We start from the raw sequence: 14,358 nt of genomic DNA, 5'->3' as shown, positions 1-14,358 counted from the left end.
CACTCAAAATAAAGAAAATTGAACTTTCTATAAAGTAGTTTATGACACTTATCTTCGTAGGAATAGTAGTTTTTATGATATTCACATATGAATATAAATTTGGCAAATGAAAATTTGTCCGAACTACTATAAGTCAATTTATTTTAGCAAATTTCATCTAAACTATTACTCCTACGAAGAAAAACATCATAAACTACTTTGTACCCCATTAAACTAGCTTTAATTTGAGTGCTAAACACATGTGTACGTCAAATGGTTTTTGAGATATAAATTTTTCAACATAAATTCATTAATTACTGATCTTTCTGTACGTCCCAACAACATTTTTATGAAACGTTGCTTTTAAAAGAGCTATATCTCAAAATTATTAAACGTATATAACTCTATTAGGCCTCATATTTTAGAAAATTTACTATTCTTTAAATGACGTTCTCTCAGGTTTTCTTTTGTTGTTCCTACTTTTTAAGATATAGAGCTCCGAATGAAATGAATTCCCCCTACCTATACTTAGGCAGACTCATCAATTTCGACTAGTAATTATACATAGTTTTTGTTAAAGTAATCAAAAATTGGGGTGAGATAACTGCCTTTTTTTTCTCCTCTTGGGCTCTTGTACTATAACCAATTTACACTTCTATGCCAATGCTTAAATTCCTAATCAGTCTTAATCTTGTAAGTTCATAACTGCCTTTAGCCTGGCAGATCCCTCCTTTACGTTTTCCCACAGATTTTGTTTTTTCATTTACAATCAGTTACCTTGTACCTTTATTAAGAATAACTTGTAATGTTTTCGTTCATGCTACACATTTTGTCACCAAACAACAAAATATTGAGTATTTTTATGGAATATGTTACTATTTTATCTTTTCATATATAATGAACGAAGTTTACTGAGATATCTGGGTCATCTCATTATATTGGGTTCTTTCTCAATGAAGTTATTATTTTAACAATCGACAAAGATATTAGATGTATGAAAATGGAATGTGATATTCTACTGAAACCAGGCCTATAGAAACAACCTCCGCCACCCCCACGTAATAGGAGATCCAAGGTTATTGAGGGAGAGAAGGCTTGGAATAATTTTAGTATATTATGTGATTTATCACATTTGTTGTTTTAGTTTTTGGGTTTGGTTTGCTTCAGTGCTAGTATAATATTCTTGGACTTGAGAGGAAAGAAAAACAATTATTTTTCTAAAAATTAACCCTTTCTTAAGAAAAATGTAAAAATTCCCATACTTTTGTTCATAAATTTACTGCTTGATTGATAACGAGAAATTGAAAATTTCTATGGATAAAATGAGGTGATTACTTGCTATTGAACATAGCAAGGAAATGATTTTGTTTTAAAAAACACAGAGTCAGCAACATTTAATTAAATGGAATTTGAAAATTCAAAGAGATAGTGTCGGGAGATTCACTCATGTATGCTTAGAAAAAAGGGATTTGCGCATGTGCTAGCTAAAGTAATTGATGAAATTTCACCACAGTTTCTGAGAGCACATCCAGTTACTAACATTCTCTAAAAAAAATTAGGAAAATTGAATTAAGGATAGGTAACTGGAGTTCTGCCCCAACAAAGGTTTGACTACAGGCAGCCACGTAATCAGATTTACTCCTTGATGAACAACCTGCAATACTAGTGGATATTTAAATTTTAAGAATTTATTCACTTCCTACATGAATCCACAGCTTCCCTTCCTACCGTAGATAGAAAAAAGGAAAAATAATATTGAACTAACTGGCAACCATACTTTCTTTATCTCAGCAACAAAACAAAATAAAGAGAAAGTAAAAAAACAAAAAATCAATAGATCTGATTTCTTATTACATACATTAAACCTAATGATACTATTTTTAGGTAGTAAAAGATGGATCATGAAATAATTTGGAGTTTTTTATTTATTTTCTTAGAAAATGGTAATGATAAATTCTTATGGAAAATTGAAATCTGAAACGATTTTGTTCAATTATTTACGCTGTTCGACCGCAAACTAAAACTTCGTAGAAAGTTGTTTGCCTTTACGTCTTCAGAATACTTCCTATCAAAACATATAAATACATCTTAATATTTCGTATGTTCTAAGAATCGACAAAAAAAATATATTCTATCCCATTTGTAACTGTCATGTTTAGGTTGGTCGTGGAAGAGTTGGATTTTAGAAAATTAGCAGTGCTCTCTTAAGATAGAACACATGTCACTGTAATGATCCAGTGGAGATTGATTTTCTAAAAGTGTAGTTCAGTGTATTTTCTCAATTGTTGTTGAGTGGGTGAACATGAATAGTGAAACACCCTGTATATATATGTGTACGTACAATTTTTTTTGTTGGTGGTAATCATTAACAAAATACAAAAATTCAATGATAAATTATAAGTTGGATTTTATAAATTATTGTCGTTGTCGATAAAATTTTAATTATTTAACGGATACAGTTTATAAAATGGAATCAGATACCCTGAAGAAGGGTAAAATTACCCCGAAACGTTAAAATCAATAAAGGTGTTTAATGAAAAATTCAATAGATAAGTCTTTTTATTTAAAAATTAAATACACATAACATAAATCATCATTTATTAGAAAAAAAAGTTTAGAATAATTCTAATTATTTAATGTAAAATAATAATATTATATGTTGGTTCCATATGCCTAGTCTTATTTTCAGTATATAATTCTTATTTTTTAAAATAATTTATTAATATAGCTACCTGAGATTAATCAAGAATAACCTATTATTCTACCACCCCTTTGAAAAGAAAACTTCGGAACTGTATTTCATATCACTAACTATTATAGAGATAAAAATCAAGATTAAAATTTAACTCACAAAAGAAGAAGTAATAACAGAAGCCCCCGGAATACAATTTAAACCTGGGGCAATAAAAATAAAGCCAACTGGCATTCAGTTGCAATTAACCTTACGCCAGTAATAAAGGAGGCAACTGTTCCCGCAATCTCCTGGCTTTGCTAAGTGCTTTTTATTTAAAGACTCAACAAAGCAGATTAGTTTTTTTTAACTAACTCCAGTGCAGAAGAGTACGATAAAAGTTAGCTGGTGATATTAGTCCTGCAGGATATAAAATTTTAGAGTAATAAAAAAAATACATATGATATGACTAACGATTATGTAATATTTAATTATATAATTTAACTTATTACTACTTCCGACATTTTACAATGCTCTGATAGGAGTGGACTACCTTATTGAGCCCCTGATCAAATCACCTCCTTGCACAACCATTGGTCATAAAATAGTACTTCTGAATACAGATCCATCTTGGGTATTAACGCAATGTATAATAATTAAAATATAAATATTTTGCAATTAGTAGTAGTGTTTAATTTAATTACATTTGTTTTTATTCGTATTGTTTTCATTCGAATTAGCTTATTGAAAAGAAAGATATCTATTTATATTTTTGTTAGAATTAAGTGCAAAAGAAACAGTTGCTAAGGCAACAGGCCGACCATCTTCATTTAAAATAAGTTGGTGCTAATTAGTGGTCATTATAGTTTCGAACCAGTCCTATCTGCGTTCAGTATGTTGTTTTAGTACGGAAATTTCGAGTCTTAATCAACGTCACAGTGACCTTGAATGAACCAGAGACCTTTTCTGCGTTTTTTGGCCATTGGTTTGAATGATTTGCTGCTAATGAGTTGTCTGTGAGTAGTTGGTCAGATATCGTCATCAGACCCTATCTGTGTAAATTGACATTATTAGAGCACCGTGTAAACGCGGGCCCAGCAAGATTTAAATAAGTGGAATTGAAAATACCTTGGCACCATTCTTCAAGGGTGGTGATGTGGGATTGGAGGGTTTTGGATACAATGTAAGGATCATTGTTCACTGACAATAGACATGTGTCATCGGCATACGTAGTGAGGATTGTGTTAGGATGGGTTGGAATGTCAGCTGTGAAAACTGTATAAAGGATAGGACCAAGGATACTACCCTGAGGTACACCAGCAGACTGACGGAATAGGGATGAATAAGCGCCGTTGTAATTTACTTGAAATAATCTGTCGGAGAGATAAGAACGGATAATGAGGAAGTATGTAGGGGGTAGGAATTTACGGATCTTGTATAGCAGTCCTGGGTGCCAGACTCCATCAAAAGCATGTTCTACATCAAGAAAGACTCCCGAGCAGTACATTCCGCGCCCCAATGAAGACAAGACAACATCAACCACACAATGTCACTGCTGGATAGTGGAGTGTGATGTTCGGAAACCAAACTGGTGATCTGGGATTATGTGGTTGGAATCAAGGATAGGGTAAAGGCGTCTTAAGATGGGTTTCTCAAGGATTTTGCTCATGATAGGTAACAAAGCGATAGGACGGTAGGAGGATGGGTATTCAGGCGGCTTTTGAGGTTTGGGAATCATTTTGATTATGGATAATTTCCATGGGTCAGGAAAGTAAGTGGATCTGAGTACAGCATTGTAGATGTAGGTGAGGAATAGAACGGTTTTTCGAGGAAGATTTTTTAGAATATGGGATGTAATTAGGTCATAACCGGGAGCTTTGCGGGTAGGTAAATTCTGAATGATGTTGGATATTTCTGAAGGTTGAAATGGTTTAGGAGGAAGGGTCATTTGGAGTAGAATATTTAATTCTTCTTCAATATATTCGATGTGGGTTGGATTCAGAATGTCATGGTGTGGGTCAAATATTTTTGAAAGGTGCTGACCGAATACCTGATTTTTTTCATCGTCCGATTTAGTCCATGTTTGTGATTCAGTAAGAAGAGGGTGATTAAAATTTTTGAAGTTAAGGAGCTTCTTAGTGGCCGTCCATAAGGATTTGTCAGTAGTCATGAGGTTTTGAGTTAAGTTAGTTAAATTTTGTATTTTCAATTTTTCAAGTTCTGTTTTGAGTTGTTAATGTAGTATAATATGTTTTATCTGTGGGGTATCTAGTCCTGTGCCACTTCGCTCTTGCTCTGCGGTTTTCCTTTAATAAGTTGCGAATGTGCTGTGGCAAGTTAGTACGCATAGTATTAATAATTTTACTGGTCGTCGTGTTGCCGTGTATGGAAATTCTTATAGAGTCTGTGAAGTTTTTTATTGCTTCGTCAATGTCATGTTTAGTTTTAAGTGGAGTTTTTAAGTCCAGTTTGTTTTCCAAATCATTACGAAATTTGTCCCAGTCAACTCGTCCTTTAATCAAATGTTTTATTTTGATTTTACTTTTATGGCTTTGCCAAATAAATGTTTATATTCTGAGCCAGCATCTTTTTTTTTTTGTCCTTTTAAAGCTTTCCTACAAAAAGTAAATTTTAGGTTGGTTTACCATTGGGTGAGGCCATTATTGCTGGGAGAGTTGTAACCTCATATGTGTATGCAGTGGTAACGTTTGGATTCAGATCTGGGGGTTAGATAGGATTGACATCTATTTTGTGGCGGTCCCGCGGAATGAAAACTCGACCTTCACATTCTGGTTAGAGTTGGTTTAACACCAAAAACTAGTAAATAAAATACTAAAACATAATTTAAAAATACGTGGTATTTTAATTTTTTTAAAAATATTAATACTTTTCATTCCAAAATACCCCATAAAATCGATTTTAGGTTGAGGGGAATAAACTAGTTTCTTCAATTTATTTTTTTAAGATTCTCTAGAACTCTGGGTAACTGAGCAGATAATTATTATAAGTTATCTGTCTTTTTATACAACCCTTATCTAAATTTTGATAGGATGTCTAAAAAAAGTTAAGGATACTATTCTTAAGATAAACAATCAATCTATTTTTGTTTTTAATCAAAACAAAATAGCAATGGTTAAAATAAGAAATAGGTAAGTTACAGGAAGCCCCTTGAATGTTAGTAAAAAAAAAAAAAGAAGATAGCTCAAAATAAAATATTGGAGCTCTTGTAAAAACAACCTAACCTTTAAAAAACACACGTTATTTCTATGTTCCACGCGATGTACTTGTAAATTCACATAATTAATAAATAATATTATAGGTATGACAATGTTTCATTATAATAATTTACATATAGTCCTTAACATAAGAATTTGAAGAAGGAATGTGATCCTGCATTACACACCGCCAAACTTCAATTTTAACTAATTAACTAATGTAAAGCTCTAAGTTTTTAAGTACTAGTTAATAAAAAAATTTCATAGAAGTTAGTTTGAAAAACTGTATAACGAACAAGATAACTAACCAACCATTGGTCAGAATAAGTAAGCGAGGTTAGTGCCCCTTTCTGAAAACTTTCTCAGGCAAAGTTACACTTGAGAACAGAAGTTGGATGGTTCTTGTAGTCCATTGTTATCCTATCCAAATGTAATAGCAACTTATAGTAATTTAACAATACTAAGACAGAGAAAAAGTTCTTTATTTGTAGATTTTTTTAATAACTATGAAAAGGATTGCAGGAATTTTATATAATAATGGGTGATTAATTTATTTCGTGGTGGACCCACGAAAGGAATCTAGAACCTTCCCCTCAGGGTAAAATAGTCTGGGTACCCGTAATCCATACTTCCTGATCAGCGATTTCGTAACAACTGCAATTTTCTCAATAGCCTTTGGCACTTCAAATATTAAATATTTTAATCTCCCTCTATTCGTTTTTATAATTTCATACTATCAAAGATTCATATCATACTTTATCTCTTCGGTTTGATTGATAATTTGACAAATATTTTGATTTCCCGGAACAGTGATTAATATATCAAAATATTTTATGTGTCTCCGGCCGATGTACTCCGGCACAGAGGGCAGCTGGAGCTCATCGTGGATGACAATGTTTCTGGCCCTATGTAACGCTGTTCCTCTTACTACCTTCCGAAGGACAGAGTTCTGGAAGCTCTGCAGTCTGTTGAGAGTGGTTCTCTACATGTGTTTGAGCAGGGGCGCACCGTAGAGCAGCGTCGGTCTAATGACAGCTTCGTATATCTGGAGCTTGAGTCTGAGCGAGAGCTGCGGAGATTTTAGCAGATGATACAGTCAGCTCTTCTGACGGGCAAGCTTCAGTCTCTCACGAACATGGTTAGAAAATGTGAGATGGCGATCGAGTGTGACTCCCAGATAGAGCAGGGAGGTGAAGATCCGTTGGTCGCCTTTTTCAATCCTGAAGTGAGTAGGCAGTGGTTTCTTACCTTTTTGGTATGACATCACGATAACGTCTGTCTTGGCGGGATTCACTCTAATTCAAATCCGCTTGAGTTCGCAGTGATGGTGTCCGCAACCTGTGCATGAGACAGCACAGTTAGAGCATTAAGATCCCCGGGGAGTGAAGGTCCTATATCACTTATGAAAATTAGCTTAAAACGGGAAGAGGAGACTTTAAGATAGCATTATCGAGCATTATTTAAAAAGAGCATGAAATTGAAAATGGAATATATGAAAAATTACATTATTCTTCGTTTGTATCTATTATTATTATCTAGTATAGAATGTGAAACATTTCTTCAAATAATTGAGAACAAATAAGTATGAAGGTTGTAAAGTTTATTATCCGTTATCTAACACTTGTTTTTGTATGATATCATTATGTTAACACAATCTTTTTATATTAAAACCCTCGTGACTCACTCTGCACGACAACGCACTACTCCTCAAACGGCTTCGGTGATGTGTTGCTGTCTTCCAATTTTGAAAAACAAGCAGGGTCCTGGAATCTCCAACACCACCGACCTATCGATATCTCGGATAAAGGCAACAAGGGGCAGCAAACCTCACCATTAAGAAAATAGTAGTCCTAACCACCGCTGCTGATTTTGGATAGCTCAATACAAAACCGCCTTAGAAGTGGTAAATAACCAGTGGAAATAATTTCAACTCATCCATTTAGTACAAGAGCTGGAAATAAAAAAAAAGGCAGTTATCTAACCCCAATTTTTGATTACTTTAATGAAAACTAGGTATAATTACTAGTCAAAATTGATGAGTCTGCCAAGTATAGGTAGGGGGAATAAAAAATGGCAGCTGTTTAAAAACCTTTAAAAAACACTAATTTTTCATTCGGAGCACTATATCTTCAAAACTACCAAAACATTAAAAAATCTAAGAGAATATTATTTAAAGAAGAGTAAATTTGCAGAAATATTAGCCCTGAAAGAGCTATTTACGTTCAATAGTTTTCGAGATATAGCTTTTTAAAAAGCAACATTTCATAAAAATGTTGTAAGGGACGTACTGAAAGATCAGTAGTTAATGAATTTATTTTGAAAAAATAAATAAAAATAAATCAGAGGTTTTTTTGTTTTTTTTTGGTCCAGTTTTAGTATAATTTTAAAAGAATTAATATTTATTATGAAATTGCTTCAAACATTTTAGCTATTAATACATTAAGTTTCATCGACCTGTTAAGTTTTTACATATTAAAAAATGTGGCTTGTGTTTAATTTACAATTAAGGGGTAAATTAATTTTTGGATTTAATCCGTTGATGGAAAACAGAAATCATCTAAGATGCAAAAAATCAATCACTTTAAATATTAAAGTAAAATATGGAAGACCATAAATTAGATACTTTTGTATTTATACTGCATATATATTTTCAAATAAAAAGCTCAGTACTTTTAACAGTAGAAATCACTGTTAATAGACTAACGATATTGGAAGCATGTGATTTGGTCTCAATCAAACTAAACAGCCAAATTTTTCCCCAATTAATGGTACCCACTTTATGCGGCTGAGTGAACCTCGGAGGGCTACCAAACACACAGGGTTGAAACAGCTATATTTGCGTAAATTTTTTATTATTAGATTGAATATATTGTTATTTTCAGTATAGTTAGGAATAAAAAAAGTTAAATTACTACTCTTTGTGATTTTCTTTACTAAACTTTAAAGAAATGCTTATTAAACGAAAAAGATTTACATATTTCAACGAAATAGAAAGCCATAAATTATCAGATGTATAACAAACTTTAAAGAGAAACAAGAGTTTCAAAGAGATTTTTCCAAACGCTTGTAGAATGAAACCACTTACGAACTTTGCAATGTTAGTTCATAGGCAATGCAAATTCAGAAGATTTCTTCTCATCGCAAACCTCTCTATCTCCAACCTATGTGGTATTTCCTGAAATCACTAACAAACCCGAGCCATTATTCAATGGTATAATAAAAGCCCCCTCCCTCCCCTAAAAAAAATAAAAATTACTTAATAACTTATTTGTCAACTTAGTAAACTTCGTATTAAATTGTTTAGATTATTCTTAGTTCAGGATACTCTTAATCTAATAATATTTAATTGAAACATACAATGATACAGTAATACAATACAATGTACCTGCAAAGAAATATAAGGAATTAATAAAAAAAAATTCAAATTAAGTTTTCAAAAATAAGAATTGAAGTTTTATTTCTTTTATATTTCATTCAATTTTGCAATTATTTAATTAGAGCCAAAAAAAAATGATTCGCTAAGTCTCAGATATCACTTAGGAGAAGAAAGACACGAAAATAGGGGACTCCAACGAGATTGGTTGAGAAGGGCGGTTTTATTTCAATTTATTTTCTCTTGGAAGTTTTCATAGAAGCAATTTTCGCCTAAGCTTTCACCTACGTCAAAGCATTATCTTATGGAATAGCCTAAATTCTTTTTACATATTCAAAAAAGATAAATTCTATAATTTCTACAACCAATTAGTCGGGCTTTGGAATATATTACCCATAGAAAATTTTTTTTTTTTTTTTAATAATTTATTTATTGATATTTACAACTGTATACATATATATACAACAAGTAAATTTGCTGTAGGTGACATAGTGATATGATAAAAACATGTGGAGAATCTATCCATTGATAGAACTCCAATAACATTTCTAGAGGAGAAGATCTCGAGGCCATTTCTTTTCAGACGCCTAGGAGGATTATTAGGTAATGAAGGAGAAGCCAGGTTAGAAACAAGTGGATTTGGGTGGTTGAGAAGTTTATTATGGAAGGAACGATATCTGTAGAAAAAAAATAAAATTTCAATTCTGAGATTTTTTTTTAATTTCTATATGGGAGCAAAACCTCCCTCTGCAGCAAGAAAGCAAAATAAATTAAAAAGACAAATCTTTAAAGTAGAATAAAGCAATTTAATTTTTTTTTTCGACATCAGTTACGACGATGGCAATTACATTAAGTTTTATTAAGATGACAAATCTAATGATTACATTGTTAAAATGTAATGACAAAGTGTATTAGTACCAAAAAAAAAGTAATAATAATAATAAATCAATAAAATAATAATAATAAATGGACAAGTTCATTATCTACCAACTTCCTTATTATTAGAAGAAAAATATGCCTTTATTAACTCATGATGATAAATCTTTAATGAAAGGAAAAAAGAAGGTAGACGCATAATGATATTGATGAAACCTCATTGGATGATTTAGTAATTACATTCCCTTATTCATCACCTGTTTTTTTTCTACCTCTTTGCCGCCGTTTTTAAATTCCAACAAGATCCAGACAATGAACGAGATGCGGGAGTCTAATTTAAATTTAATTAAAATTTTAAAGGCTGTGGAAGCGACCATTGTTTAAGAAATGGTCTGTGTGTCCTACTTGAACCTGCGAGAGAATAGAGATGTGTGAATAAGGCTCATATTACAAAAAAAAATTCTTTATGATATGGAAATATCTTGACTTTTATGTATAAATTAAAACAAAGGCAGCTCAGAAAAACAAGTTAAGCTAATCTTAAAATACCTCATATAAATAAAATCTTTATTTTTTTTTTGGCGAGCATCCTCATTATCCGATCTTAATCCTCCGACCGATTATTTCAATTAAACCACACAGTGCTTATTCATCCCTCATTGTTCAGGCTTCTGGTGTACCTGAGGGTAGTAACCTAGGTCCTAACCTTTATTCAGTTTTTACAGCTGACATCCCAACTTATTCTAACACTGTCCTCACCACTATACTGATGACAAATGTCTATATTCAGTGAATAATGAACCCTCCATTGTATTCCAAACCCTATAATTCCACATCATCTCACTTGAACAATGTTGCCAAAACTGGAGGATTAAAGTAAATTTCAATAAATCCCACCAAACCCCATTTACCCTTCGTCGTTCCTCAAGGTAGTATCCTTGGTCCCATCCTCTACACCGTCTATACAGCTGACATTCCAACCAATCCTAACACTATCCTCACCACGTATGCCGATGACACATGTGTGCTCGCAGTTAATAATAACCCATTAATTGTATCCCAAACTCTCCAATCTCATATCACTGCCCTCGAAGAATGGTATCGTAATTGGAGGATTAAGATAAATTCCAACAAACCCCATCAAATTACGTTTACCCTTCGTCGTAAACCTACCGACTGCCCTACAGTTTCATTTAATAATGTTACTCTTACCACTGTCGAACAGATCCGCTACCTTGGACTACATTTGGACAAACGATTTACGTGGAATCACATGACGGAAAAGACAGGAAACTGCACGTCGATTTCGACTATTACAGCACTTGATAGACAAACAGTCTAAACTTTCAACACTACAAAAAATTGATCTACATGACTGTAATTAGGCCAATTTGGACATATGGAGTTGAGCTTTGGGGCTCCACTAAACCTTCGAATTCGTCTCGTATTCAATCCTTACAACCCAAAAACCTTCGTAAAATCTTCAATGCTCCTTACTTTGTCACAAATAAAATCGTACATAAAGACCTTAATGTTCCCTTGTAACAGATCTATCCCGAACCAGATATTACTCCTTCCATTAGAAACTCCCTAACCACTAAAACCCCCTAGTTTCTAACCTTGTATCCTCTTACATTTCTGACAATCCTCCGAGGCGCCTGAAAAGAAGATGGCCACGAGACCAGCTAATGTAAAATGTGCAACCAATGGGTAGTTACTCTACACGCCTGTAACAATCTATTTTGATTAAGATCATATTTACTAATGTATTATGTAATATACAGTTGTAAATTTCAATACAGATATAAAAAAAAAAAAAAAAAAAACCTTCGTCGTAAACCTATAACTTTCTGTCTCACAGTATCATTTAATAATATCCCTTTACTCCTGTCGAAGAGATCCGTTGCTTAGGACTACATCTGGTCAAACATTTACTAGACAAATATTCTAAACCTCTTATCCGTAACAAAACACAGATCTACATGCCTTTAATAAGGCATATCTGGACATACGGAGTTAAGCTTTGGGGCTCCACTTAAGCATTGCATTCTTCTCGTATCCAATCCTTACAGAAATCCATTTGAAAAATCCTTAGTGCTTCTTACTTTGTCAGAAACGAAGTCATCCATCAGGACCTGAATATTCCATATGTTGCCGATTTTGCCAGAACAAGATAGCAATCCTAACTTCTCAACCACCCAAACCCACTTGATTCTAACATGGCTTCTTCTTCATTACTTGATAACCTTCCTAGGCATCTGAAAAGAATATGGCCTCGAGATCTTCTCCTTTGAACAATTCTCGAATTGTTATTGGAGTTCCATCAATAAATAGATTATCCACATATTTGTATCATAATATTTTATAGTCAACAGCAAATTTACTGGTTTTATATACTTTTACAATTTTTCAATTATAAATTATATATAAAATAAAATTAGGGGGTTGCTAATGAGGTAAGAAGACATATGAGGTAGACCTTGAGTTAAGTAGTAAATTGAAGTAATAAAAGTAGCAGGTCTATTACCAGTCGAACAGTATGATAATATTTTCTACATGGCGGTTGGTACATATGATTTGTGGGCAAATAATCTTACCTAGAGAGGGAATTAAGCTGAGGTTTAAATTTATCTTGGGCGAAAATTAGCAAACAGTCATAGCGATTGTCCCACTAAGTAACTTAGCTTATAATAGACGAAGTTTCGCCAAGCTCTAAACCTCACGCTGAATAAGGTGAGCTCTGATATCCGATTAATTTAGGCAATGGCATCTGATAGCTTTATTTAATGTATAAACACGTTAGGATGATAATATCATTAATAGATAACACATGTTGAATATAATTTAAATACGAAATTCACTATAAGATTGTTTTAAAAATTGGAGAAAATTACTTCCAAAATTATGAACTGTTACTTTTAAGGAACGGTTTAAGGAAAGCATATTTATTTAGCGATGCGCTTATAACGACTTCGGGTATAGCGAAGTGCCGGTAATATTGTGGAATATTCCCACACACGTGATTTTTAAAGCCTTGCCAATGCATTTCTTAATGGAAACAGTAATCAAAGTTAAAATGCCTGACCCGATAAAACGAAACATTTTAACTTCTCGTACTATAAAATACCGGTTTTAGCGACGAAAGTCTAAGAATACATAACAAAGACTTGCAAAAAAATTCTAGGATTTCGAGGATTAATAATGTTTTGTTTTTTTTACTAAAACTAATGCTTTAAAAGGGAAAGAAATTCACTTTGGTTCGGTAATTTGTTTACTGTTTAGTTTTATTTTTTATTTCAAGGAATGAATTATGATTAAATAAAAAATATTTAATTTAAAAAAGAAAAGTGTGACTAACCAACAGTGAGACTAACCAAATAAATAAACTAAATAAATCAATTTAGCTAAATAATTTAATGAAAGTCCATGTACCATACTTTCAATTTGGAAATATTATAACTCAATTCAAAATCTCGAGTAAAAGGGAGATTTTTTTAAGGTTAAGAAACGCCGTCACTCCATTCTCTAAAAAATCTATTATTTAAATGGTTTAAAGTCCAAAGAAGTCACATTATTCTCCTTTCCGGTTACATGTTGCTACCTTGTAGTACTAGGCATTCTTCCAAAGAAGAAATATCTATTGGTCGGATTCAAAAAAAAATTTCCTAGGCATAATATTCATTTCTAAAACTTGACAACAAAATATGCTAGGTTAATTCAACTAAGATATATTAAGTGTGATGAAAATCGTCACTGATTTTCAAGTCAAAATGTCGTTATTTTCATCTTGTCGAATCATTTTTGGACGAAACAATGAAGAGTCGAGAGTAAGAATTTTATTTTATATAAAAGATAATCCTATGGTAATTTCCCTTCACACAATATTCTTGAATATGAAAACAAATTGTTATGATAGTACACCAGTTATATTAAAAACATATTTGTTTTAGTAATTTATAAATTTAATTAAGATACAACAAAAAAAAAAAGAAAAAATAACTCCATAGATGTAAGGATTAGAGCGAGTCAAGCGGAGATTGGAGGATAATGGAGTCATTCAGTAAGTCTATGAAAGAAAATATTTTGATAGCAAAATTATAGCCAATGAAAATTATTTAATTTGGCTGTCATAACTAGGATTAGTACCTAAAAAGAAGTATTTTGTGGGATGTTTCTACTTGCTAACAAAAGTAGACTACGATAAAGATAACTCTATTCATACTTAAATATTCTAAAAGATAATA

Source organism: Halyomorpha halys, unplaced genomic scaffold (genome assembly GCF_000696795.3).
Source record: "Halyomorpha halys isolate HHAL.00 unplaced genomic scaffold, Hhal_1.1 Scaffold111.1, whole genome shotgun sequence".
Taxonomy (NCBI): Eukaryota; Metazoa; Arthropoda; class Insecta; order Hemiptera; family Pentatomidae; genus Halyomorpha; species Halyomorpha halys.
The sequence above is the reverse complement of the archived record's forward strand: the minus strand, read 5'-3'. Positions refer to the sequence as shown.